The sequence below is a fragment of the Haliaeetus albicilla genome, chromosome 9 (genome assembly GCF_947461875.1).
Source record: "Haliaeetus albicilla chromosome 9, bHalAlb1.1, whole genome shotgun sequence".
Classification (NCBI taxonomy): domain Eukaryota; kingdom Metazoa; phylum Chordata; class Aves; order Accipitriformes; family Accipitridae; genus Haliaeetus; species Haliaeetus albicilla.
In genome coordinates, this window is record NC_091491.1 from 1,402,902 (window position 1) to 1,429,682 (window position 26,781).

The 26,781-nt window shown below is 43.1% G+C and overlaps 1 long non-coding RNA gene across 1 annotated transcript; it reads left to right on the forward strand.

Annotated features, from left to right (window-relative positions):
• On the forward strand, positions 1-26,781 carry LOC138686715 (uncharacterized). Its single transcript, XR_011326023.1, has 4 exons — positions 1-181; positions 4,512-4,604; positions 25,634-25,717; positions 25,855-26,781. It is a non-coding gene; the product is annotated as an uncharacterized lncRNA (long non-coding RNA).

The following is a 26,781-nucleotide window of genomic DNA, read 5'->3' on the forward strand; positions in this document are numbered from 1 at the left end:
CTCAGCCCCTCAGCACCTTCCTCTGCTCTCCTCGGTGCCCACCTCAGCCCCCGCTTCAGCGCCTCAGCACCTGCCTCAGCCCCTTGCCACCCACCTCAGTATCTCTGCTGCCGCCTCAACACCTCCTTCCACCTACCTCAGCCTCTCACCGCCCTCTCAGCACACCTCAGCCTTCCTGCAGGTATGTTGGGACTTGTAGGCCACCCTAGAGGAGCCCCCAGCGCCGGTCCACTGAAGGAAAAAGGGTCGGGTGCAGTGCTGGGCCTGGCCAACCGACCTAGAGGTGTGAGGGCCCAGCTGGCGGGTGCAGCCTCTGGCTGCGGGCGAGGGGTCCAGCCAAGCCCCTCGCACCTCTTGGTGCTGGAAGGAGCACTGTGCGCAACACAATGAGACAAGCCCATCTGTGTGTCTGCAGACACTAAATGCCACGAGGACCTGACATTCTAGAGGCTGCGTGTGTTCAGTACCATCCCACAGAAGCCCCTTGTGCGTCTCTGGGTGGGGTGGTCTGCTGTGGCTATGGCACAGCTGGAGCTGTTGGGGTGGGAGTCTTGTGGTGTGGTGTGAGCAGTTACGGAGTTCACTGACGCTGGTGATGTCTGTGCCGTTACACTGGCACAAAGTGCTAGCTATAAACAAGTCACTTGCTAAGGCCATAGAGAGTTTTCCTAAAATAGCCTTTCCCAAATGTTCTATAGATCGATCAGGCACATGTTTTATTTTATATAAACGTTTACTTATTAAAGAATAAGTGCAGGTCTAGCACATGAAGTGGGCATTATTGTAAACATCTTTTAGCGAATATAAACACTTGAGTGCAATAGTTGTGTGGGTTCATTCATTTCATGAGTGGGAGGGAACTTCATTATGGCCTTGTGGTACCGCTATGGTTTCAGCTTTCACAGTGGAAATGCTAGAAAAATGGTACAGGTAACTGCATTACAGGTGCATTTGGTTGCATATCCTAGCTGTCTGATGGGCTCACACAGAACTGAGATGTCAGTGCAGGAACCACGCATCTCCCAATTATTAGAAGAATTAGGACTGTTCATCTGACGTGAGGTATTCAGAAAGGCAATTTGGTTGCATTTTGCTGACACAAGAAGGTAGCCTCCTTAATTTGGACTAGATTGACGCCAGGTTTTAAAAGCTAAAATGTCATTTGAGCCACATGTGGCAGTACAGGAGAGAGTTTCATGCAAAAAAAAAAAAAAGGGTGAAACAATATGAATATAGGACAGGCAGTGGAGCAGGGCAAATCAGCTGACACTGAGCTGTTTTTCTCATGGTTAGATGGATACTGGTATCCACATTAGTTTGTGTGCATTTGCATCAAGTAGTGTGGCATATGCTGTTTAGTAATTTTCTTAAGAATGTGGGTCAGGTTAAGTATTTGATTTCATTGTCATTATTCACATGCTGTAAATTTCATATGCACTAAGGGCTTTGCTGGATTAGGGTTTAATTAGTTTGCCATCAGATGAGTCCTGTGGTTTTGGGAAAGTAACTTACTTTGCTTATTACCTCCATATTTCTGACCTTGTGATAAAGTCTTTATCTACCCCCTTTCCTCTTAGGAACACTGAAGTTTAGCCCTGGAAATTTTAGTCTGTAGAACTCTGACAGACTGAAACCCTCAAATACAGGTGACTGTGGAACTGGGAAATACTATTAACAGGGATTTTATTCTTGTAGAAATTCTCTGTATACCCACCTGAGGACATCCATTTGCTGATAGACAAGAAACCGAGTGTATTGCATAAGAAAGCAAACTAGGAAAATTGTGGGCTGTGCATCACAAGATACTTGGCATTCTCTGCAAGTGTTTGTGTACCGCGTTGGGAGTGCCGGCCTCATTAACTGGCTACCATAAGTGGGCAGCATTCCAGTCCCAGCATACACAACTGCCCTCCGGGCCTGTATGGAAAAATGTGCTGACTAAACACTCCATACGCACCATGCATTCATGTCCCTGGCTCAGCATTGCTCGCTTGCTCGCTGGCTCGAATGTTCATGAGGCTGTCACAGCCACAGGAGAAATGAGGAATCTCTGAGTGCTCTTCTGTGGAAGCAGATTACACGCAAGCGAGCTGCTCTCATTCTAGCTAGCTGCTTTGACTCCAGTAGCAGGGCTGAAAGAAGAGGCAGAGCTGCACACACTGAACCACAGGGGAACCATTGTCTGATGCCGAGATGAACGCAGAGCTGTGTTAGCTTGGGACTGCAACCTTGGGTGTCCCACAGAGTTGCAGCCTGCGTCATCCAGGGTAACCACTGAACAAATGTGATGCTGAGATACCAGGAGCAGACATTTGTGACCATGGGGGTGGGGAGGGAGTGTAATTTTTGTGATTTCATGGATGAGGCTAGCAGGATCTCACAGGGAATGTATCCCTTTTTCCAGGCCCATAAAACCAGCCATGACAGAGCATTCCCATATACTGTTCTTGTGCTGGGACACAGACTCTATTCAACTGTCACACAGATCTATGTTAGGGTCTTTACCTAATTCCTTAAACGTGCTGTGTTTCATATGCGGTCTGTATTGAGAATGTGTATTGGATAATGCAGCTCAGAATGGGGGGAAAAAATATTCCAACTTCATTAGCATTTGTGCCTAATGAGCAGTATTTCCCAGCATCTTGCATCTTGTGCAGACAGTTTAAAATTCTGCCATGTTGATCCCATTGTGATTTTTTTCTTGGTCTTTGCCTTGAAAACAAAGATACAGAAAGAAATGGAAGGAAAGCATGTCAATTGGCAACTGAATTCTGTTGCTGTTTCATCACAACCTTTGTGTGTCATCTTGATAATTTAAGTTGCCTGAAATCACAGCTCTCTGTCTGTAAAAAAAGGAGATAAAAACACTGCTTTATCAGAGGTTTTGAAAAGAGAAATACTGTGGCTGGGCAATGCTAGAAGGACCATGTGAGCACACTGAATGAGCTGTTTTGCCCAGAGATTCAGGGAAGTAACATTTTTCATGCTGTACATTACACATTTATTGATGCACTTGTTAGGACTTTTTCTTGAACGTACAGTGTATGTGTGGTAGGCATAAGAACTGCATTCTGTAGAGGAAAACAACCACTTTTTTCTTGAATCAGGGGAACCACAAACACAGTGTGTACTTCATTCCTATATCAAGTGTGCAGTGGCCTTTTTTGCATATCAAAAAACAACCGTAGTTTTGAAGACAACAGTAAAATGTGGAGTGCCTAAATTGGACCGGAGAAAACTGTTAAGTCTGTGGTTAAGCCACTGACCTAAGAACTGAAAGAATTTCTCTTCCCCACTGCCCCCCATATCTCTTGCCCACACAGACCAAGTTCTCTGGGACAAGAATTTTCCTTTGCCAACTACCACAATAAAGTCCTAATCTTGCTAATCGCCTTTAGGAAGTCCTGCCCTATAGACTGTATCAAGGGTCTTCAACTCAGTAACATAAGCTCTCTGGAGAAAAGTAAAGACCTTTTTCTTTTTTTTCCCAAAGAAAGAAAAGCACTGATGCATTTCACATGCTGCTTTTATGAAAAGCTTCTATTACCTTTTTAGCTAGCTTGGCCCAATTTCATTCAGCTATCACAACACTGAATTTAGATGATGAGACTGAATTACTCTATTTGATGTGTTTAACACATAATAGAAACCTGTTTTAAGAAAATGCGGTGTTGGGATTTGAAGAGCTGAAATGTTAGGTGTTTCAATAAAAGAGGCCTTTATTATCGATGATTTTCCCCTCAAAGGCTTCCTCCTACACAGACAGTAAGACTATTCCTTTCTCACTGCAGCGCAGCACAATAATACACAGTAGTCCTGGCATGCTTGTCTGCTGCAAAGTTGAGAAACTTAAGTCCTATTTTTAGACATGCTGCTGGATATTCTTTTTAGGATATACAGAGAAAGTGAGGATGGTGAGATGGTGATCATGGGACAAATCCTCACCATTTTCCCCAGTTTAAATACCTCCATTGCCTGCAACTGAGCCAAACAGATTCATACCAGTTTAAAATTTGGCCTGCACCTTTAAGAAAATTTTTACTGTAGGTCCACTTCTTCCAACAGACTTTTTCCTGTTCAGCTGCCCATTTGGTGAGCCTCATGCACAAGTTACAGCAGAGGCCACCTTGGGCAGGTGAAACACCCACTCCTTTCTGACTGCTTATTTATTCCTTCTTTTGTATCACCTGTCATCAGAGAACCCAGGAATTTAACAGGAGTCTTATGATGGTTAAAACGGCAAGGTCAAAAGCAAGGGATGGAACAACAAATCCACAGGTTTGACAGTAGTATATACCAATGAGACATGGATAGATGCGGGAAACTGAGCTGTATGCTGAGAATAATGGCAGAAGAGATGTGAAGACTAAACATTACTGTTGTTCTTGAAAATAACTTTCATGCGTGGGGAAAAACCATTGTGCTTGGGTAATCTAAGAGAAACAATTCTAGCTCCACAAATGGAGGACACAAGAAACTAGCTGTGTAGCTACACTCAATGTTTTCTGTAGACAGGTCGACAGAAAGGAACTTCGAAATGGGACTGAAAGGAGGATCGTTGGAGTGATGTGTTCGTCTTATAAGACCTCACCTCCTGGAGTCACGTGAGTAAGCAAGAATTGCACCTGTTACAGCAAGCAAGAACTTTCTAGCTTTAAGAAAGCTTGAATATACAAATTTTAATAGTCTATAAAACAAATACAAAACTTAACATTTATTTTTAGAAAAATCTTGTGGGATTTGCAGTCTTGCTTTAGCATTAGCTGTGTTGCAATAATGCTGCCTTTTCTCTGCTATTTATCACCAGTTTCTTCTGTTTAGGCTATAAACTGTTTGGGGCAGGAAGTGTCTTTTTACTGTCTGCTTGCACGGCAATGCCTGAATCTCAGCTAGAAGCCTCTAAGCTCTGCTGTAATGCAAATACTAAATAATGATAGTCACAGAGGACTTAGCCCCCACCCCACTTGGAGGCCTGCCAGTCTGCGGGGTTTGTTCTAGCAGCAGACATGCCAACAGTGAAAAGTGACAAATTTTGTTGGCGAAAGATATTCATAGGTCTAACAAGGATAAGAAACACCCGCCTCTAGAAACAGAGGCTTATGTCTCTCTGAGGATAAACACACCCAAGATTGACTCATGCTGGCATAATCGCCTTGTGCAATTTGTCTATTGGCATTAGATGTGTGTGAGGCAAAAAGACAAATATTTGGTTAATCAAACAACACAGGGATAATAAAAAATAATTAGGCAGCTTTACCTCTCAAACATTGCAGCAGGTGAGTTGCTGCTCTTCCCCTCAGACAGGCATACCCATCTCTGCAAGCAGAGCTTCCTCGTGTTTGATTTATCTGCAGCAAAATAACCAGTTTATTTGGTTAAATGTTATAAGAGTAAAAATAATAAATAAATAAATAAAGTCCAGTAGCCCACAGTCTGGCGAGGGAGGAGGTGTATACTGTGGTGGAAAAAGCAGGCTCATATTCCACAAGAGAGCTTTGTCAAGTGTATTGCATAAGGAGATTACAGCCCTGAGTCTGAAACACGGCTGAAGGTTTTAGTTGATTTTGCCGCTACCTCTATCATTAGCACGCTGCTGAACTGCATCACAACAGCTCTTCTTTCATCTGTGTGAAAAAAGGCTCAAGGTCCATCATTACATTTTTCAGAGCTGTTACCCCACATAGCTATTAGCTTCATTCCCCCAAGCCCTTTCTTGTTGTTGTTTTAAATAAAGGGGAAGGAGTTGGATGGGTTAATCATCTGTTCACATTATACCCTGTGCTCTTGGATTCATTTGATGTGACAGGGCTATAGAGAGGACATGAGTCCAGATTCTGCTGTGCACGCCCTGTATAAGGCTTCTCCTGCACTTGGGGTTTTGGCAATGTAGTTATGTTGATTAGCAAAATGAGAAAAAACTCCTCACACCCCTGTGTGTCGTACTTCTGTCAGCAAAGCTCTGAGTCAGTGCCAGTTTTGCTGGCAAAAGGAAAAAAAACCCAAACTTTTCCTGATGCAGCCTCTTCTTCTGTGTGGAAAGAGATTTTACCACTAGTTCTCATACTGTTCTGTGGGAGGCCTCATTTCCAGTTCTGCAACCCTTCTTCCACATCTGTATGTGCAATGCCTCAAAAGTGGGGTGACCACATATATTTCTCAAGCAATTCATTATGTCTCTCATCACATACCTAGCAAGACGGCTGTCCTGGGGTCAGCAGGGCCTGCTGGATAATCCACATCCCTTTCCCTGGGAGGAGCAGGACCACAAAGACCACTAGATCCAACATCCGCATTCTTCCCAAGATTCATCTGCACATCTTATGTAGCCGTGTCCCTCCATTGTGCATGGTGGGACCCGGGAGGAGCTATTGCCAGCTTCCACTTGTGAAACACCCGTGAAGTCTCTTTCCCTTAGGCATTCTGGTGCACATGTCTTGTAGCTCTCAGTTACGTAGTCATCTCCGGGGAGAGCCTGGATAGGATAGACTAACATCTCTGTTTTAGAAGAGCTGCAAGAACCTGCAGTAGATAAAAATGGAAGGAGCTGGCTTTCACAGCTTTCTAAAAGTTCAGACACTGTAAAACAGCCTGGACCAAATTATATCAGTGGAGGATCAGCCCAAATGCATCTGATTGGCATTACCTGTTGAGCTCCTTCATAGGAGGTGGAATTCTGCAAGCAACCACCTGTGCATTCTGGTGTTCCTCTTGGCCTCACAGCCTGCTCCTGCTCTACTGAGTCAGGCTCTTGGAGACAAAGTCTACGAAAAGCCTGTGGGTAGTCTAAAGAAAACTTGCAACATTGTTATGAATATTTAAAAACTCAAACCTGTCCCCTGCAAAAAAACTGGCTCAGCTGCAAGTCATTACAGTGATGATAATAGAAAGGACATTTTATTCACCTATCAATCGTTCTACCTCTTGATGAGTTGAGAATTAATCTGCAGAAGGAAAAGCAAACACAGATCTTTTGTTTCTTCCAATTCAAAGTCCTTTGAAATCAGTGTCTTCCCAGTCAGTAAGTTTTGGATTAGGTCCTCATTCCGCCTTCCTTTCCTCTGTCCCTACAGTACCATGAAAATTCAGGCTGTTTCTCTTTACTTCCTTCCTCTTCTAAAATGTCTAATAATCAGCCATCTGGTGTCCAAGATGCCTTGAGTATTAGGGCATTTCCTTTATCCAGGGGAGGCTTGTGAGAAAAAAGATAAATGTGTTCATGACCCATCCCTGCTGTGTGCTGATTAGGGTCTGGCATTTTTTCTTTGTTCACCGTGATTACTGTAGCGCTGAGTCGGTTGGTAGAGAAACATATTTGAAGGGAGAATCTTAGTTTCTGGTCTAGCAGATTTCATGACATTACTTAAGTATTCTTAATTAGAATTCTATAAAACAGTGTAACACTTGTAATATATGTTAAAGACAGAGTGGGATTTTGAAGGGAAGAGGCAAAGGGAGATCTATAGAAAATACTGCGTATCCTAAAGAACTGCAGTCTGGATTCATTCTCATTTTAATTCTGGCTCACAGTGGCACCCTATTTTTCAGAACTACCTAAAAAACTTAACCCCTTCCTTTCATTCTATATGGCAGACTAGTAGCCAGAGACCCAAAGCTGCTATATAAGCTGTGTGCTGGGTTCTGTTCAAGTCAGTGACAGTCCCTGGGGAACAAGGGTTCTGTGTACCGTGCTGTGTAAAACTGGGTCAGGTCTCAAGGTAGCCAATGGATTGAGATTCAAGTTTAAGAGGAAAATATTGAAGGGCACAGAGAAACTGTGACAGAGCATCCACTGGACCATTGCATTTTTTAACACAAAGCCTGGAGGGAGAGGGCAAGTCAGACTAAAATGAAAACAAAAGCAGCAGGAAGAATCTGCCATCTTAGCTCTTAAGTAGAAGACAAAGAAAAGAACTACCCTTTTTATTCTATGATGACTTGTAGGCCAAATTCTTGACATAAAGGAGGTTTGTGTCTTGATTTGTGAGCCCTTGGGAGCTGCAAATTTTTTGTTGCCTTACTGTGGTAGCATGAGGCAATGCCAATAAGGTACTGTTCATATTCACAGAATGATGCTCCCTTCCCATTAGGGTGTGGACAGTCACTAAACATTTGTACCAGGAATCTTCACTTGATGGAATATTTGTAAATAGTAAACAATTTTGGTCGAACAGGAGTTTGTCAGGTGAAAGAGGAGTAAGAAGAGACATCCTTAAAATACTTTTAGGCTGTTTCTGTACACCTTAGTTTTCAGCAAACAAGTATTTGTAACTTGTTTTTTTTTTTTTCCAAAGTCACCTTTAAGGGCATGTACTATCCAAATCCCTGCTTGAACTCTGCATACAGTTCAGACTGTGGATTATGGTAGTCACACCATATTTAAGCTATTTAGTGCATCCATTAATTAACCAGCTAATAGCATACGTTAGCATGAGTGCAAGAAGTAATAAGATAGCCTAAACTTTCTGTGCAAGACTATGCAAAACTTCCTTTAACTGGAAACATTTGCCTCAGTCAGTGTAAAGAGCCAGAGCTTCACACAGCAGATAGTCGCTGCCCCAACTACTCACCAAGCACAAATGTACATGCAGATGAATCTTTTTCTGATGATGCTACAAAAATAGTGAACCACATATTCTGCAGTCTGCTCAAACACAGTAAAAAAGTCTTTATAAAATCCAGTGGGCATAATTTTTACGTTAACATTTGACTTAAGTTTCTCATTTTGAAAGTATACCATGGTAGAAATGCTCTCCATTTTGGTTCTGTGGCTATAATGTATATTCCTAAACATGTAATCATGGTATTTGAAATAAAGTCTTGTAGAATAGACCATTTCAGACAAATAGAGGCAATTTAAAACAATACACCCAGAAGGCCGAGTTTTGATCCCTCTGGTGTCAAAAAGACTTTGAGCTGTTTGTGCTGACACTTTTACTCACCTTTTCCTGCAACAGGCACTAGCAGACACTGTTAGTCAGTTATAGTTATGATTGATCATTATAAGTGCTTCATGGTCCTGCTTCAGTGCTATGGAACATTCTGGGGAGGCAGGATGGATAAAGTCTAGACAATCTGAAATCCTGGGCTGTAAAACTGAGATGCACGGTGTTACATTATCATTCCTGATACTGGTCCCGACTCAGCCAAGATTTTTAAACATAAGTTGTCATGCTAAAGTCAGGCTTGGAGATAACACTTCTGTGTCTTGCTGAATCAGGGCACATACATGACAAGGAGATTTAGAAATCCAGCTCTGAACTGATTCTCATTTTGCAGTAGTCAAGGTTTTATTCCTGAGCTGCATTCCACAGCTTTGGACTGATGTGGGCACACTGCAGTCCCACTGCAATCTCAGTACTGCAGTCCTGCTCTTCTGCCTGCTTCCCAGCAGAGAAGAGCATAGCCTGCTGATGAGGCTTACACAGATACTTGGGATGGGTGGCATTGCTCTGATTTTAGAAAAATCTCCTTAGAAAGTGCTAGAAAGAGCAGCCTGTCTCACTACCCTATTTCTGTCAGTAGCTGCTAGTGTGGTAGGGCTCAGCTGCCCCAGTTCTGCACAAATGCACACTCTAATCTTGCTAATAATGTCTGGAGAGAGAATGGTCATGGCCAGTTCTTGTCAGCATTTGAATTCAGTCTCTTGGTTTTCTGCTAACTCTTCTTCTTCAGTTTCCATCACAATCATCGACTTTCTCAATAACACCATCTCTGGAAATGGTTTGCACCGGAAGCAAGATAAGCAGAACATGAATGCTAGCAGGAGCTGAGCCAAAGTTTTGAAAATTCTGGCTCTCACCCCACAGCACCAAATAGGAAGCCCTTTGCATTCATGGCAGACAAATATACAGGAAAGGACAAAGTAAACCCTTACCACTTTCCCTCATATTTGAGCTTAGTTTTTCCTGATCCAGCAGCTCACATGTTTCTTTACCTCTGCTCTCAGTGCAAAATTGAAGAATTCAGCCAGCTGAGAAATAGTCAGCTGGCTCTGGCTACTGCCTGCTTCTGCAGTTCACAAGGTAAAAGTCACCATTGTTTTCTGATGGGGAATATTGCCTGACAAGAACCGAGCACTTGATCACAATGAGGACAGAGGTCTCAGCGCAGGGAAGTGTTTTTATTCAGGACGTTGCATAAGCATAGAGTTAATTTTAAGCCCATACTTAAGTGCTACAGCAGTCAATACAACAGAAACATTTACATTGAAGTTAGTATCTGATTTTAATTGTTACTGCACAGGCTTTGCCTAAGCACGCTTTCAGGTGCTGCCTTGGAAAGGAACACAAACCAGCACAGGCATAAGTATTTTGCTAAATCAGAGCTTGTTGTAGTATGTTTTCTCACTCTGGATTGTCTCACTCCATTCATGGAAGGTGGAAGAAACCCAGCTTTTGCCATTGGAATGATCCCTGTGCACCTCAAACTGTAAGTTATTTTCATTAGAAGAAACAAGTGAGTTGAAAAAGCTAACCCAGAAGACTTCGTACTTCTATAGGGCACTGATCTTCTCAGTGTGTCTGTAAGTAGCTGTGTAGGTCCAATTCAAACCAGGGGAGAAACTCCCCTTGACTTCAGTTAGCTCATGCAGGTTCTGAGCAGAAGCCACAAGGCTGAATGACCTGCTTATCACTAAATAGCAGATGATTCACAGCTTCTGACTGAGAAGTCAGGAATTCTAACTGCGGGTCCTAAAATTGATGCCACTCTGTTTTCTGAGCATACTAACAGGGGAGAGGCAAATCTCTCTGAAGGCAAAAACTTGTAAAAAAACATAGAAAATAATTGTCTTAAGAAAATAAAGCTTTTCTGTGTCTCCCATGTGGTATGTCCTACGGGAGCTTGGACACGCATCTGAAGGAAGAGACAGAGGACTTTCAGTCTTAGCTTGATCATCACGAAGAGGTAATTGGAAAGTTGGATCTGTACTTGGGGATGACAACCAGTTTACACAGACCTTTGCCTCTCTGGAATGCTGTCTCTCGTCATACGCACTGATAACAAACCCCCAGTGTCAGGGAAGTAATACTAGCACATCCTCTTTGCAACCCTATCTAAAAAAACAGGGAGGAATTTCTTTCTGACTGAAGCAGAGTGACACCAGTCCTACAACAGCCATCTGCATGCCTCTCCTGCTTCCTTCCTTGTTTTTATTCTCAACTCTTTTTATAGCCAATGTATTTCCAAACACACCACACGAGATTCTGAGTTGCCAGCTTTTGCAGTTTCTGGTCACTTGCATTACACTAATGCAACGTGTTTGCAGCAGCCCTCCTCCTATATAATTTAACAATACAACTGGAGTAACCCAAAGCATAAACACTAAGCCGTGCAAGGAAAGTGGCAGAGTAAAAGGAATCAAATAGGTCAGCTACCTGGACTAAAGAACCAGTGGATTGGCATGGTGTCTCTCACATCTCAGGTGCTCATGTTTCCACCATTCGATGCAGTTTTCTGTTTGTTCTTTGCTCAAATCAATCCCCCTCTTCCCTACAAATAAAGTCCTGGTTATAGGGAAAGGACATGTTGGCACAAAGCAGCATGTTGTGTTTCTTTCCCATGGGGAAGTCCTGTTCAATAAAAATTGAAAACGGCTTTCAAGAAGAACAGAGTTGTCTTGGTAAATCTGTCTCCTCTTCAAGTCAGAATACGCCTTTTTTGCCCTGAAGAACTAAGGGAAATATTCTCAAACTTTATTTAGGCAGTGCAAGGAAAGAGCCTATAACTGTAGCTTGCGGTTTATTGGGAGTACGTGTTTCCACTACTTTGGCTTCCAGTCAGTATAATCATGATTTCCGAAACCATTTCAAGAAAGGGAATGATGACCCTGTGGTTGAGACATTGAGACTGGACCAGTCTGGTTCAGTTCCTGGCTCCTTCAGAAAGTATAGCCATGGGCAAATCATCTAATCTGTCTGCCTCCCCCATGAAGTAGAGATGATAATGTTTCCTCTGTCTGACATGTCTATTTAAACCATATAGAGCACTTAGGATTTCAGATTGCAAGGATGAAAAGGGTAGATGTGATCCACATCTGTACTTCCCAGAATCCTTTTCAAAAGGTCAAATTTTGCCCATTACAATGGACATAATAAAAAGTAATTCCATTGGTTTAGTGGAGTTACTCCACATATTCATTGAGCTAAATGAAGTCAGAACTTATAATACTAGATTTAAGTGCTTCATGTTGTTTCTTCTTCTTTGATGGGATTGCAGTCATACCTGCTTGAAACAGAGTGTCTCCAGCTCCCATCCATCCATGAACCTCTTTTCAGTTTCAACCTGTTAGCTCTGTAGTTCTGCACCATCTCTGAGATTTGCTAACTCCTCCAAATTCGAAAGCATGGTTCAGTCATATTGCCTCTCTTTTACCAAAACATGAAATGAAAAAGCTCCCCTCAAGCCATAAACACTGTAATTTACCCTAATTTCTTCACATTTAAAATAAGAAATCTGAAATATCAAAACCACAAGCATTCAAGTGTTTCCATGAAGAATAATCAGGATGTTGGACTTGCTAATAATTTTATGTAAGTGTTCAAGCTATGAAAGAACCCATATGGTAGTTTTCAGTTCTGTATTTCTGTTTAAAAGTGATATGTCTGTAGACTTTCAGCAGTTGTTGGCTGTCCTAGATGTCTTCAGAATAGCATGTGCTGTTCACCTATGCTGTGAGGCTAGGAATTTTAGCCCAGCCAGTGCCCCCTGTACTTCCCCTACATCCTGACGCACCCATACCCTTCAAACTGGGAAAGTTTCACAGTCAGAAAGGTTGTTAACAGAAATTTGCCCAGCTCCACTTATCGGCCTTGGCCCATCTGGAAAACAGCAGAACAGGAACTGCAAGTGTCTTTCTGCTCACATCTTTCCCTCTCTCACATGCCCCAGAGCTACACAATGGGAGAGCTGTTCAGAATATCATAGTGGAGTTTTGCCTACAGCTCTATGCTGAGCAGATACAGCCATCTGCAAAGAATTCACATTTCAAGACATGCCGGTTCCAATGTATCTGAAAATCACAACTAGTCAGCAGGAATGGATGCAGTCTGCATTGCTAAACGCTTGGGTGCACTCATATAATTGAATAATTCAATGTTGTGAACTCCCTCTTCTCAGACAATGTGTTTTAGATATTGACTGCACAGAAGGTCAGCTTGTGCTAGAAAAACAAACAGGCTGCTTTGCTTAGAACAGCAGTATAGGGAAGGCTGGGAATAGGCTATGACAGGAGACATTTAGCCTTGTTAATTGTTGTTACTGTGATGTGGTCAAAGCATTTCAACCTAGCTTTTAGCAGTCCAGACTTAATGCGCTCTTTTTTTCACAGTGATGTGTAGAGGGACTAATCCAGATTGGCTTCTGATTACATTAGTCATTACATAGACAGTTCTCAGTCCAAACCACTGACTGTCTAAATGCATGAGACATACGGGCAGGAGGTGGACTGTGCACCAGAACGTGGCGCAGGGGTGCACCAGCTTCTGTTCCACATGCTATGCTGCCTGTCCGCATGAAAATACTGGGTAGATCAAGGCAGCTTGTGCAACTCCCTAATAAAGTATTTATTGATTTCAAGCAAATTTCATAGAAGGGTGAAGATACTAGAGATAATTAAATCCCTACCTGTTTGGGAAAGAGAATCTTATGATGAAAGCACGAAGCTGTAGCATGGACTCATTACTGATTAGACACCAAAGAAAAGTTCTCATCAATGTCCTACCCATAAGGAATGCTTTGTTTGGAGCATGCAGTTAACCACAAAATCCAAATTGCTTTTTGCTCAGAGAATTACTTGACACATCTGAAAGGTTACGCACAGGCAGCCCAACTAATCATATTAGGCCACACGATCATTCAGAGGTAAACTGGAAATGAATGGCTGTCCCTTCTTCTGCTTGTTCCTTGAATCAAGTTATCCAGGCTCTTGCAGTCAGCACAAGCCAACATTCCCAAACAGAGTAGCTTTGCTCCCAGAGAAGCAGTTGGGAATTACAGAGGGGAAGAAAAAGTAAAGTTACCCATTAGTAGCTGAGCTGAGAAAAGAACACAGGGTTTTGTCTGCACTTTGAGCAAGTGAAAAATAACCATGTGGGCTGCAATGTATCGGGTATGTTAGGGACTTGTCTGCCTTATAGAATATTTCCAAGGGTCTAAGGTTCTAAATATACATGGGTTTTTTTCTAAATGGATGCAGTTAGAAAGACACAGCCTTCCCTCACTGGGGACACAAGAAAAGTAGAAAAAAAGTGCTTAATTAAGGCATAATTGAGTGGTTGAGTCACCATCCCTGGAGGTATTCAAAAAGCTCGTAGACGGGGTACTACATAATATGGTTTAGTGGGCATGGATGATGGTTGGACTCGATCTTGAAGGTCTTTTCCAACCTAAATGATTCTATGATTCTATAATTTATTTTTCTCTTCTGCAGGGGCTATCGCTATTCTGTGAGACAGATAAAGCAACACATTAGAAAGGCACATAAACTGTGCTGCCAGGGAAACCTGACTTTTGTTCTCGTTTTGTTGCTTCTTTTAATCCTACATACGACATTCCTGCTGAGAGCAGACTGGTAGAAGCTTGTGAATAATGGAGAGGCATAACACTTAGCAAAGTCATCATAATGCGTATCTGCTGCACAGAGTACTTTTATTTAACCTTTTCTTTTTAGTAGGTGCTTCAGAGGTATATACATTGAGGCAATTACATGCAGAGAAATCAAAAAGATACCACAACAACAAGTAATAAGAATACCAGGAGATGCAGAAATAGTAAATACCTGCTAGTTTGGTTTTTTTTCCCCCAGGGTATCTATGTTCTAGGGTGAAGCAACACCAATAAACATGTTAAGACGGCCTTTTTTTTTTTTTTTTTTTCCTCCTTTGGAGAGATGAGAAATGCTATCTAACTTGTGTGACATAGGGAGAATACTGCCTGAGCAGCCCATCACCTCAACCTCCTATAACACCACCCTTCTGGAAGATACATTTTCTTTACACACTTCTCAGGAAACACAGATGCCCTGATGAATTAAGTTAAAATGTCACAGGCAACAGAAGACACACATATATATTAGGTGTTTCCTTGATGGCAGGTGTGGTGGGGGGGATGAACCTGTATGGGGAAAGCAGTATGGAAAAAACAGACTGAAAAATAACAGGGCATGGAGCCCTGTGCACATGCATCTGGGGTGGGGAGGAGGGAACAAAAAAAGCTTAGCAAATGAGAAATATCAATTCAGATGCTTACAGACCAGCTGTAATTGATTATCTTCAATGCTCAATTAAACTGCCTGAATCAGGGGGGTTGCTGGGAGAGTTTGTAGTTGGAGGTCAGTCTGATTTATGGTGGTGCTTGCTGTAAGCCCTACCAAGGTGCAAGGCAGGTTTAGTAAGTTGTTGAAGTTACCTGTACACAGGGATGAACTCCTCATAGTCAAGTGCAGTTCAAGTACTAGGACTGCCTCTTCCAGCATGTTTTAAAGAAGCAAAATCTATAATATAGAAAGGTAAGAAAAGAGAGAATTCTTTCAAGAGAATGAGGCCCTGATGATAAAGGCTGATTCTGGAGGCAGTGCACTCTCTGGAGATTAGAGCATGGCATTAGAAGTGGAATGCAGTTCTGGCTTGCCTTCTAGTTGTATGTGATACATAGCTTTGGGCATATCTCACAGGTAATCTTGTGATCTCCTTGTAAACTGGGGCTGATAAAACTTACCTAACTATTTCTTTCACAAGGTTTTTGAAAAGGTTGATGATTTAATTGCAAGTAATTTATCACGATGACTTCTATTTAGAGGAACTTTTCAGCGGTCCTAATAGGGAAGGCCCTAAACTGACTTTAGAGACAAGTGCTGTTCAAAGCTTTGCAGGACCCAGGAAAGACAGGAAGGAAACCTAGTTGTCTGTCTTAAGCTGTGGGTTACTGGCAGAGCTGAAAGTGGACTGCAACTGTTTCATCTGGTAGCCTGGGAAATGCTCTGTAACTGTGCAATGTTATAGAGAATTGTTGACCCTGAAAATCAGGAAATAGACTGGACTGGCTCATCCCCCACGTGACTGGGCACTCCCTTCTGATTATTACCTGGGACCATGACAGCAAAGAACAGGAATGTAGTCAAGGTATCACAGGAGAAAGCTCAGACCTGGGCTGTCCACGAGATGTGTGCTGGATGGTCAGAACAGTTCCCTTCTGTTCCTAAGACCTGCAAAAACTTAGATGAAAAGCAGTGTAGCATGCTACAACTCTGACACAAGCTTTATATGCACATACAAACGCTCTTCATATCAGTTTTGTGATTTTAAATTATTCGGCAAAGGGGAAAAAAACAAGTGATTGGACACACATCAAATCCACCTGACCTGGGCTGTGGTATATACGATTCGGTTGAAAAGTTCTAAGCTCTAGAAATAATGGCTATTGGCACTCTGCTACTGTTCACTGAGTCAGCTGATTCTGTGTTAGGGCAGGTAAATAAGTATCAGCCTGTGTTTCAGAGAGCAGGGAAGTGAGGAGGTGCAGTGACCTCTACACAGCTGAATCATAGGAATCGGAACCTCCTGGATGAATCCTGTATTCCTGGCTAAAACTTTCTCTCCAGCTTGCAGTACTATTCCATTCTTATAACTGAAATTGAATCCCTTTTATCTTTGCCAAATCCTAGACTCCCTATTAATTTACTTCAGCACATAGAAGGTGAAGGACTCTCTTCCCATGTATCTTGCTGTAAGCTCACAGAATTGGTGTTTTCCAGGGCTGATACAGAGTCAGACCCGTTTTCATCATGGAACAATCCTGGTTCCCAGATTCTGTCACAGGCATCTTTAACAGAGAAGCATTAGCCATTTAAGAATCTGCCCAGCCTTCAACCCTCCCTGCAGGAGTGCTGAGGAAAGGCTGAGTTATTGCAGTAGGGGGGTGTGCCAGCTCACATATGGAGGTGAGACTTGCAAATTTAGGCTGGGAGTCCCAGGGGCAGTACAGATTCCACAACCGCTTCTGGAAGCAGTTGTGATCACTGTACTTTCACATACACACAGCACAACCTCAGAGAACTTTTTTATAAAGGGAGGGAGAAAAAAAAAGCCACTAGCAAAAAGAGACGACAAACGCCTTCAGGAGACAGTCATTTTATCTGCAGTTTACACTCAAATAACCCAAAATGGCTGCTTATCTGTAGCAACAATGGACCCCTTAGTGATTTAAAGGTGAAAAAAAACCCCAAGCCTGAAGGGCTTATCGAGTTACTTAGATAACTGTTCTGCAGTGATGTCACAAAGGGACTAAATGATGAAGTCATAGGGAAAAATGAAACCCTTTTCTGTCACTGCGAGTGAAGGATCTTGTCTGCTAAACTCAGATGCAAATTTGAAATACTGACACGTGTGGGATGTTCAGGGCTGAGATCTTACCTGTCTCCTACTTGGAATTTGCAGTAAAAGGTTCAAAAAATTTCACACAAAATAGGGCTATTTAAGGATGCTGGAATAAAAATGTGTAAACACTTCTGCACTATAAGGAGAGTTGCAGAACAGATGCTAGCTATCTATGGAAGCTGCTAAACATGAAGCATTGATGTTGCAGATAAGAGTAGTGCTTATTTCCTGTTCCCTATGGGCTTGATCCAGTGTCTCTTGAAGTCTTGAAAAGGCTCCCAATTGACTTGTCTTTAACCTATTGCTCTTTCTGCCAAAAGTAGACATAGTTCTTTAACCCATTTTCCCTGTCTTGCATGAAGAGCATCCTCCAGTAAGCCAGAGAAAGACACAGACTCACTGAATTTATCAGAAGGTAAAGAATATGGTCACACCTTGAACTCTCAGCTTTTTTGTAGGTCTGATTTGCCTCACACCAACCACTTAGTTCCCTAGTGGAGTGAGCACTTGTCAACCAGGGGAGAAACAAGTTAGCTGTGTGATTAATTGTCAGAAAAGTGACTGTGATGTGTCCTGACAAAGTCCTTCTTGGGTGGGTTATTTTGCTTCCTAAGGCATTCAGATGCATAGGTAAGGAGAGTAGTCAGGATGATGGCCCACTTTCACTGGGACTGTAGTACGTATTCGGAAAAGCAGTGAGTATGAGCCCCTAACCCCCTTTTACATCTCTGCAAATTTTATGAGAGCGTTTGTTCATTGCTATAGCAAACCCAGGGACAGAAGCATGTCTGAGCTAGGGTGGATTACGGATACATCAGTGTTAGTGTTGCTTTGGAGGTGACAGCCCTTACTGCAAGCTCATCTCTGCACACCTGGATTCTACCTTCCTAGGCAGAAAGGCCAGAGCTCACCTGCAGTTGCTGAGGCTTCATCAGCGCTCTCAGAGCTAAGCAACATACACAGCTTTTAGTGACATCCCCTGAGCCTTGAGGTGACACGACAGTGAGAAAACAGCTACCCAATAAGATTGTGCAATTCTGCATTTTCTCCCAGTCCGGGAAATTACTTAAGTACGAAATTGAGCTGCTTGGGCCCATGTGTTTGTTGCTACTGTTGTTGGCGTGCAGCCACTACCCAGATGAACCAAGTCCCTCAGGGCTGTAAATCCCCTTCTCTCCTCCCCGGCGCGGTGGCGTGGTCTCTCTGTGGTACCACCGGCTCTCCGGCACGGGAGCAGCGATGCCAGATGGTCCTGGGGCAGAGGCAGAGTTTCGTAACAGGATTCCGGGTATCCCGGTAACGCCGCGCAGATACAACTGGAAACCGCAGCAGGGGCTGGGCTTTGTCCCCGGCCCCCCTCGCAATCTCCCTCGCCTCCCCACCCCCAGCAAAGCAAGCCGTTTGCCTCGGCTGCGGCGGGATTGCTTCCCGAAGCTTTGGTGCCCTCTGCAGCCGGCCGGGCCGGGCCGGGCCGGGCGGCTGCCGGGCGGGGAGAGGGCTGCCGAGGGCGGCGGGCCTTCGCCTGGTCCCGGCAGCGTCCCCGCGTGTCCCGCAGGTGTGCGGGGAGCGGCCGCGGCGCGGGGCGGGGCGGGCGGCCGTGCTCCTGACGGGAACTGCAGACAATTGCAGGAAATGAAAAAATATAATCCTGCCGGGAGACAGCTATCTTCGTTCCATTAACTTCACGCGCTGGTGTTCGGGTGTCGGAGGCCGCCGCCACCTTCGAGAAAGGGAGCCACGGAGAGTTTCCATGCATGTGTGTACACACGGGGCTAGAGGTTGAGGGTGGATGTACTTCTTTCTGTCCCTTATATTCTGTGTTTTCTCAACCCCCATCCATGAATTCTGCAAAATACAACCTAGAGATCCCCCTCTGTGCTTTATCTGAGCCATGTGCAGGACAGATAAAGAACCTGCTTTCTTTAAATGTACCTGAATCAAGAGAAGCCCTCTTGCAGTCTCTGGAATAACAGCAGCATAAATAAGCTGAGAGTCAGACCTGTTCTGCTCCCTGTCCTCTTGCCCCTTGTGTCCAAGTGCTGTTTCATGCACAAGGAATACTTACAGTGTGGGCAAACACAAGAGCAGACTGCTCTCCCCACATCCAGTCCCTCTACTTACACAAGCGTCTTGCATCTTCTGTGGACCTATTATTTACAAACCTAAATATTCTTTTATTCATTGTGCCATGCATTTATTCATGTTTTTGCCGTAAGACCCTCAGTCAGGGACTGCCTCCCTACTGTTTCAGTCACTAGGGAATATAGTTAGGGACAGATCTAGAGTAAGAAATTGGTTCTTGCCCAAAGATATTTACAATCTGTCTGTGTGTGTGTGTTTATAAAATAGCAGAGGTGTGAATACTTATATATAAAAATCTCAGGAGCGAGAAACTCTGGAGTGCTTGAGAAGACGGAGTAAATCAGCAGTTGTCTTGATGGACTCACTGCATAAATCATTGTCAAATCTGCTTTCTTCTCAGCACTGCTTGTGAGAGCATAATGCTTCTCTTGTTGTGGGCATGATGAAATAAGATGCATTTCAGGTGATTTGGATCAGTCTGAAGGGAATCGTACCTACCCATTCCACTACCGATAGCTGAAATGTGTAGGTAACTGTGAGGGATGACCTCAAACCATCACCACTATGCACTAACAATCTCTAAGAGTTACTCACTCTCATGTCCTGGTGAAATGTTTTTTCAGGTGGCTGTTTTAGTGGTTTGAGTCTTATCACTGGAGTCCCATGCTGTAATGTATTCTCTGTTAGAGAGCTTTGCTTTTAGATCTTTCCCTTCTTTGTTTCCTGTTGTTGAAGCTGTTATTTTTTTTAAACACAGCTATTCTAAAATCATTGCTTATGTCCAATATCCCACTTTCCTCAAAGGTACAGTTGCCAATAGAAGTTGACTTTGATGTTCTTGGCACAGCTTTGCCTTCAGCCCCTGATGTGTAGGTCTTAGCATCTCTGGTCAGGAAAAGGAGCTCCTGGTGGTGGCTGTTGCTTAAGCACAGGTGTTGTGCAAGCTCAGAGGAAGAGGATGTTGGACCCCTTGGGCCCAGCTTAGAGCTTTGAAGTAATTTCAGGCTGGCAGCCAGCTGTAAGCTCGCTCACAACTCCATGGGTTCATCAGAAGTCTATTTCTAGCAGGCAGATGTGTCTTTCAGCAGCCACAATGGATACTTGTCTTGCGGACAGAACCCCCAGTCACTTTTGTCATCCCTCCTTTCTTGGGGGGTTAAGGGGTCTGTGGCACACACATAGCATCCTGTAGTGTAACACCCTCTGTGTCTGTGGTGGGGAATCCTAATGTAAAGATTCTTCCTGAAATGAGCTCTGAACACTTTCCTTGACTTGGTGCCTCTGCTGAGCCTCAGTCTGAGCAAAATGTTCCTACTCCTTCTGTCAGAAGCATGGAGGCAATTAAAATAGCTCCTGCTGCTAGTGATGATTTCATAGGAGGTAAAAATAAATAGAGAAAAACAAACAAGACACAGGAAGGGCACTTTATGATGACAATGTGTCCTAACACAGAGACCCTAAAATCAGGGGTGTTTACGTATGTGTGTTAAGGCAATTTCAGAAAGAGATTTGACTCCCCATGGAAGTCACTGGCTCAGCATAACTCTGGATTTGGCCTTGTGTACACACTGAGAATTCCCTTACAATTTCTTTGAACGTAGATAAGATCCAGTCTTTTGCCACAACATCAAAAGTTGGCTGCTGTGACCAGAAACACTGGCGAATCCAAACAGCAGTGAGGAAAATAATGATGCCAACTTTATTGAGTTGGATTTTCTTGCATGCTCAACTGACCTTTTGGCACCCAAGAAAAAGACAGATTTTCTGTAGGGCTCAGCACCTGGGGCTGTATCTGTACTCCTGAGCTCAGTGGCTAAGCAGCCATTGAGCTGTGACTGCTGGAATCCTGGGGGTGTGTGGACCACATCCTTTCAGCTGGACCAAGGTCAGTAGTTAGTTAAAAGCAAAATAGCACTGTGGAAATTTCGTTGCTGGGAGGGGAACCCAGCCACCAGCAAGAAGCCAGGTACTTTATTGCGAACTAAAACTTCAGGGCAGTTTTGTCATCCAAGAACACTGACCCTGCTTAGCCATGAGGAGATTTTGTGCCCTGTAATCCTGCATTGATCTGGATTACTTTTTTATTTAAAGAAACTGACCTCCAGCAGCCATACTAGGTCTCTCTGGCCCAGCAAGCGAGTTCTGAGCATAAGTAAAGAAACAAAATTTCTAACTCAAAAGAAATGTCGGTGAGCAATATTGGGCCTCAATTAAAAGGCCAAGGAAAACAGGAGAGCATGATTTTACATAGATCTTAAAATTTTATTAGTAGTTTAAGTAGTTTAACAAGTCCCATTCATTCTGTTTCTCAATTAATAAATTAAGGGTTACCAAATAATCAGCACATTTGCTAAGAAATAAGGCATCATTAAAATTCTGGCTTCTCATTACTAGCAGCCAGTCCTGTTTCTTTTGTTTTTAAAGAAAGAATACATACCTCCATAATGCAAGTATTAACCAAAGACACAGGAAACCTATGTTTACATGTCTGATGTGACAGACTTCATGTGTGGCTTTGGGTAAGTTCCCCAGCTTCTCTGTGTTTCAAATGTACTTCAGAACTTCTCTGCCTTCCAGAGGTATCATGATGTCGAAGTAGGTAATGCTTAGATGCCTTATTAATGAGGCCATGATAGTCACACTACATGCAGAAGTAAAGGTAAGAATATCAAATGCACAGTAGGTGCTCAGGCACCATTTGCCCTGACTTGCAGTGCATGTCGTGCAAGTCACCCAAGGTCCCCTCCCTCTCTAAATACCCTTCTCATGCATTTTCCTAAACATTCTCCCATGCCTTTGCTAATTTTAGCCTCTATACTCCACTGAAAAGGTCTCTCTGGCACCATCAGCTATTTGATGTGACTGTGTAAACTCAGGCAGTGCTCACTTAACTATCTTCATCTTTATAACAGAAACAAGTCCTAAAAGACCCGCTGTTAAACTTCCGGTTTAGGCTTCTTCCTGAAAATAGTCCTTGGATTGCATGTGGGCTAGAGACATGATTTCATACCTGCTATTCCTGGAACTTCTTTCCTGACCATGGGCACCACCCAGTTATAACCTCTCCCAAATGCACTTCCTTAAGGAGACTTCTAAAAGATAAATGACGGGTGTGATGTTGCAAGCCTGAGGTTGCTTTGTCAACAAGGAAGAGGCTCTTTGTCCCTATGTGTGAGTGTGATAACCATTGAGCAGAACACAGCATTATTGATACAGGTATTCCAAGAGACCTTGCATTCCTACCACGCCTATTTTACATTTGCCTCCTCACTCTGCCAGTGTTTCCTATTACTACTTTCTTACCAGAGGTGTAATGTAGTAGCCCCTTGTCTGTAAGTCTGGGAAACAGCTGTTCACATCCATGCTGCCATATTAGAAAAAAAATATTTGAAAATATAGTCTTCGTGCTGAATGAGAGTAATTCTTCCATTTTATGTGCTGTGCGTTACAAGCCCACTGAAGTACTTTGTGCTAACAGCAAAGATAGGCTGCTTGGGCTGTATTGGAGGGCAGTACCTCTAAGGAGCACAAGGGCTGTGGAGACGTGATAGTTCTGAACAAAAAGAGGGTGCTCTGCTCCTTCCTTGACCTTCTGCCTTACTGTACTGTTGGGGGGGTGTCTACCAAATCTTGTTCAAATCTATCTTCAGTATAGGCATTTCAGCATTAGATCAGGTCAGAATTGTGCCATAGTGCCCAGTTTACTTCAGATAAGATGTGAAAAAAAGTGGTGACATTACTGGTTGCTTAAAAAAAAAAAATCCCTTGACTTTTTTTTTTTTTTAATAGAAGCAAACATCCTTGCTGCCTGTTACTGGCCAGATTGCCACTGTTCATCCCTGGAAAGTGTGCGATACCAAAATCTATCCTTTAAAAAGCAACAAAAACATTATTGCTAGAGTAGCTATTGAAAAGTTAACCTTCATGGTACAGAGAAGGATGGTGTCTGAATATGAGATATAGTCCTCATCTACAGACCTTGCCTTTGTCACCTGAGTAACTCAGCCCCTCATAGTCATCTGCCTGGTCTCATAATCATACAGTTAGTGTTACAGTGTTTTCACTTAAAAGCCCCATTTCCTGGAGTCACATGGTTTCATGTAAACCTCAGCTTTCACTTTAATAACAAAAAATAAGCAAATTCTTCATGACTTCAGAAAAAAGAACAAAAGAAGCTTGCACATATGACTGCATGGGTCCCAGAGTAATGCAATAAAGAACACAATTTTATTTAATTGTTTTAAAGTTAGCTTCCTATCACTTTTCAGATGTTTGAATGCATGTAACAGGTCATATATAAGGTAATGAGACAGTATTAGGAACTGAGGCACCAGGATGTTAAGGCTACATGAAACAGGAAGATGGTTGCAGAGATGGAAGTGGAATCAAGTTACCAGCATCTTAAATCCAGCTTTCCCACAGCTGCCTTGCTGGAAAAGGAACTGTTAACCTTATAGCAGTGAAAGATATTATTTGCAAGACTCGGGTTGGGGATGGTGAGCAAAACAGAACATTAAGATGTTAAAGTTGCAACAAAACCTCAATTCTTTAACAAAATGTCATCTATGTGTGACAGAGGAACAAAGTCATTGTGAAGCTGGAAGCCTATGAAGTAGTGACTGATGGCTTCATTGTGTTTGGGACAATTTCAGAAAGCAATTCCTCAATACTTGCTGGACGAGCAGTTTTTCCACTCTTCCTTAGGCCAGGAGCCAGTCTGGTCTTTCCCAGAAGTGATGAAAATAAGCAGCTTTAGCTGGAACTCTCCTGACACTTTCCAGCAAAAGGAGTTTTCCAATACAGCCCCACCAAACAAAAGCATCATTGTTCATAGGCCCATAAAAACACTGCTTGCAGATGTCAAGTGAGCAACTTTAAAAGAGGAAACCAAGTTTTGATAGATGCCAGTGTCTAATCACCATCAGGCTGCCGTAACACTCTGATGATTCATACACAAAGTGTATCAAGAAAGGCCTAGAAAGCTGTGCATAATATGTGATTTCCTTCCTCTTCCTCTCTGAGGGCAGCAGTTCACATGTGGCCCAACTGACCTTTTGTCTCTGAAGGGATGAGAGACTAAAGAGCTGACAGAGATGTGTGTTCAGGAACAGAAAGCACTGATGTCTTTCTTACGTTTATTTGGTTTTCTGGGACTGCTTTTGTTTCATGCATTGGTTCTTTCCAAATTAAAGCAGGGGAAACAAAAGAAGTCAGAAGTTTGTCTCCCAGCCTTGGCAGAACTCTTTCATGCTCTTTGCTGTTGCCTACAGTGTATACAAGCAGCTCACCACTTACAAGAAGCCCGGACACTAACGGGACAGAAAATCCCACACAGCTCATTTTCTTTCTCTAAAGCTGACGAATCCTATCTGCAGCAGGATGCAAATGGCTGTTACAATGCAGAGTGGAGGTGCTGTAGGAGTCTTACCTCCAAACCCAGGCCAAACTGCAAATCCCCATGCAAACACACCCTTGTGGTTTTATTACCTGCTAAAGAGCTACTTTCTCCACTCTGACCTGAGTCTCTACCTTTGTGCATAAACATGGGGAGGTCACCAGTGAATATCAGGACCCTCTCCCAGGAGCCTGCGGAGTTGAGCAAGCACACTTGCTTGGGGAACCAATCCTGCAGCTGACTTACCGGTCCCCATCCAGAACTCCACTGCCTCAAATTATAGTTAAAGACAGCTGCAGTATAAAGGAACCACAGGGTCCTGCAACAGCATTAATGTTAACAGCTCTGGAGTTACTAAAAAGCCACTGGGATAGGAGTCAGTTGCACCCTCTCAAGCTCCCCCATCGGCCTCCTTTCCCCACATGTCCTCAGACTGCCTGAGAGACTGGAATTTTTGCCCCTTCAGCTGGTCTATATGAGAGTACTTTTGCTGTCAGTACAGCCTCATGATACTTTTTGAAGAAAGCAGTATTATAACCATTGCAATTACTGAAAAGTCAAGTTTTACTCCAGTAAGTAAAGCTTGTAGGAGTCAGGAATACACTCCAGGATCTGGTCCCATGCCAGCTGACACCAAGCACATCAGATGGAGAATAGCAGACATTTGCTAACAGCAGGATGCTGTATTTTGGGCCACATTTCTCTTGTTTGCAAGCGATTGCTGCAGTTATAGAGCTGGTGGCACCCTGAAGCTTGACAACACAGAGTTCACCGTTTTTTTCAGAACTGTGACCCAAGGGGACGTGACCTGGAAGGCAGCAGCTCCCTCAGTTTTTCCATCGAAGAGGCTATTTCTATTTTACACCAGGTGAGCAATAGCGTGTGTCACCCAGCAGAGAGCACTGCAGACCCAGAAAGGGTTCTGGTCGTGAGGGGGAGTCGAATTCTCACAAATTGATGATAACAATTTTTAACTGGATTTTTTTTTTTTTTTTTTTTTGGAAGGGGGTTTCTTCTTCCTTTCCCATGCTTTTTTTTCACCGGAAAATGAATACAGCAACAAGTCAAACCAATCCCAGCTTTTCAGGAGAAGTTGAACAATCACAGCCAAGGTCATACATGAAAGTAAAAACTCATCAGGATACACACAGGGTCAGAGTGGGGTGTAGGGATCCCAGCCGCACTCATCTGAAGTGTGAGGGTCAGTATAAAATGCTGAGCCTATCTTTAAAGAGCAGGTGGCCTTAAAAATAACAGGATCCAGGTACCTTGGTAGCTCTTGATTTTGGTACAGAAATAATTAGAGATCATTTTCTCAAACATTTCTCTAGAAATATAACAAAACTTTGCTCCACTTGCTTTGAGATGAGATTCAGCTCAGGTCATTTTGCTCTGGAAATTGACCTTTTAAGAGCATTGGTACTTGGTGAGAAATCACAAGACTAGAGTTTTGAAAGAGCAGAGAAAATCAAGGCAGCAGCAAAACTACATCTGTGATGAATGAAGTAAAATCTCTGGAGCAGTCCCTGTAAACTGACTTTAAAGAACTGTATTTGCATTTGATATTTGTTCTGAGATGTGAGATAGGCATGTGCCAAAGGTGCTCTCTTACCACATCAGGGAGGAAAATAAAATTCTGAGGTTGGCCATGGTTTTTCTTCGAGTCCCTTTCTGTGCCTCATTTATTTACCTGTAAGTGAGGGATTTCGTTTTCTGTTCACAGCTTTGTCTTTTGTCTTTTTGACTTAGGATTTCTTTGGACTAGAGAGACTTGTTTATTAAAGGCTTGGATGCTACTGTATTGCACAGATGAAGATAATTAAAACATTTACAGATTTCCACAAACATTCTGAATGCTATTATCCCTACATTTCTCCATATATGCTACTGACTTACATTTTGATTAAAGTATGATTTGAGATAATTGGTTAC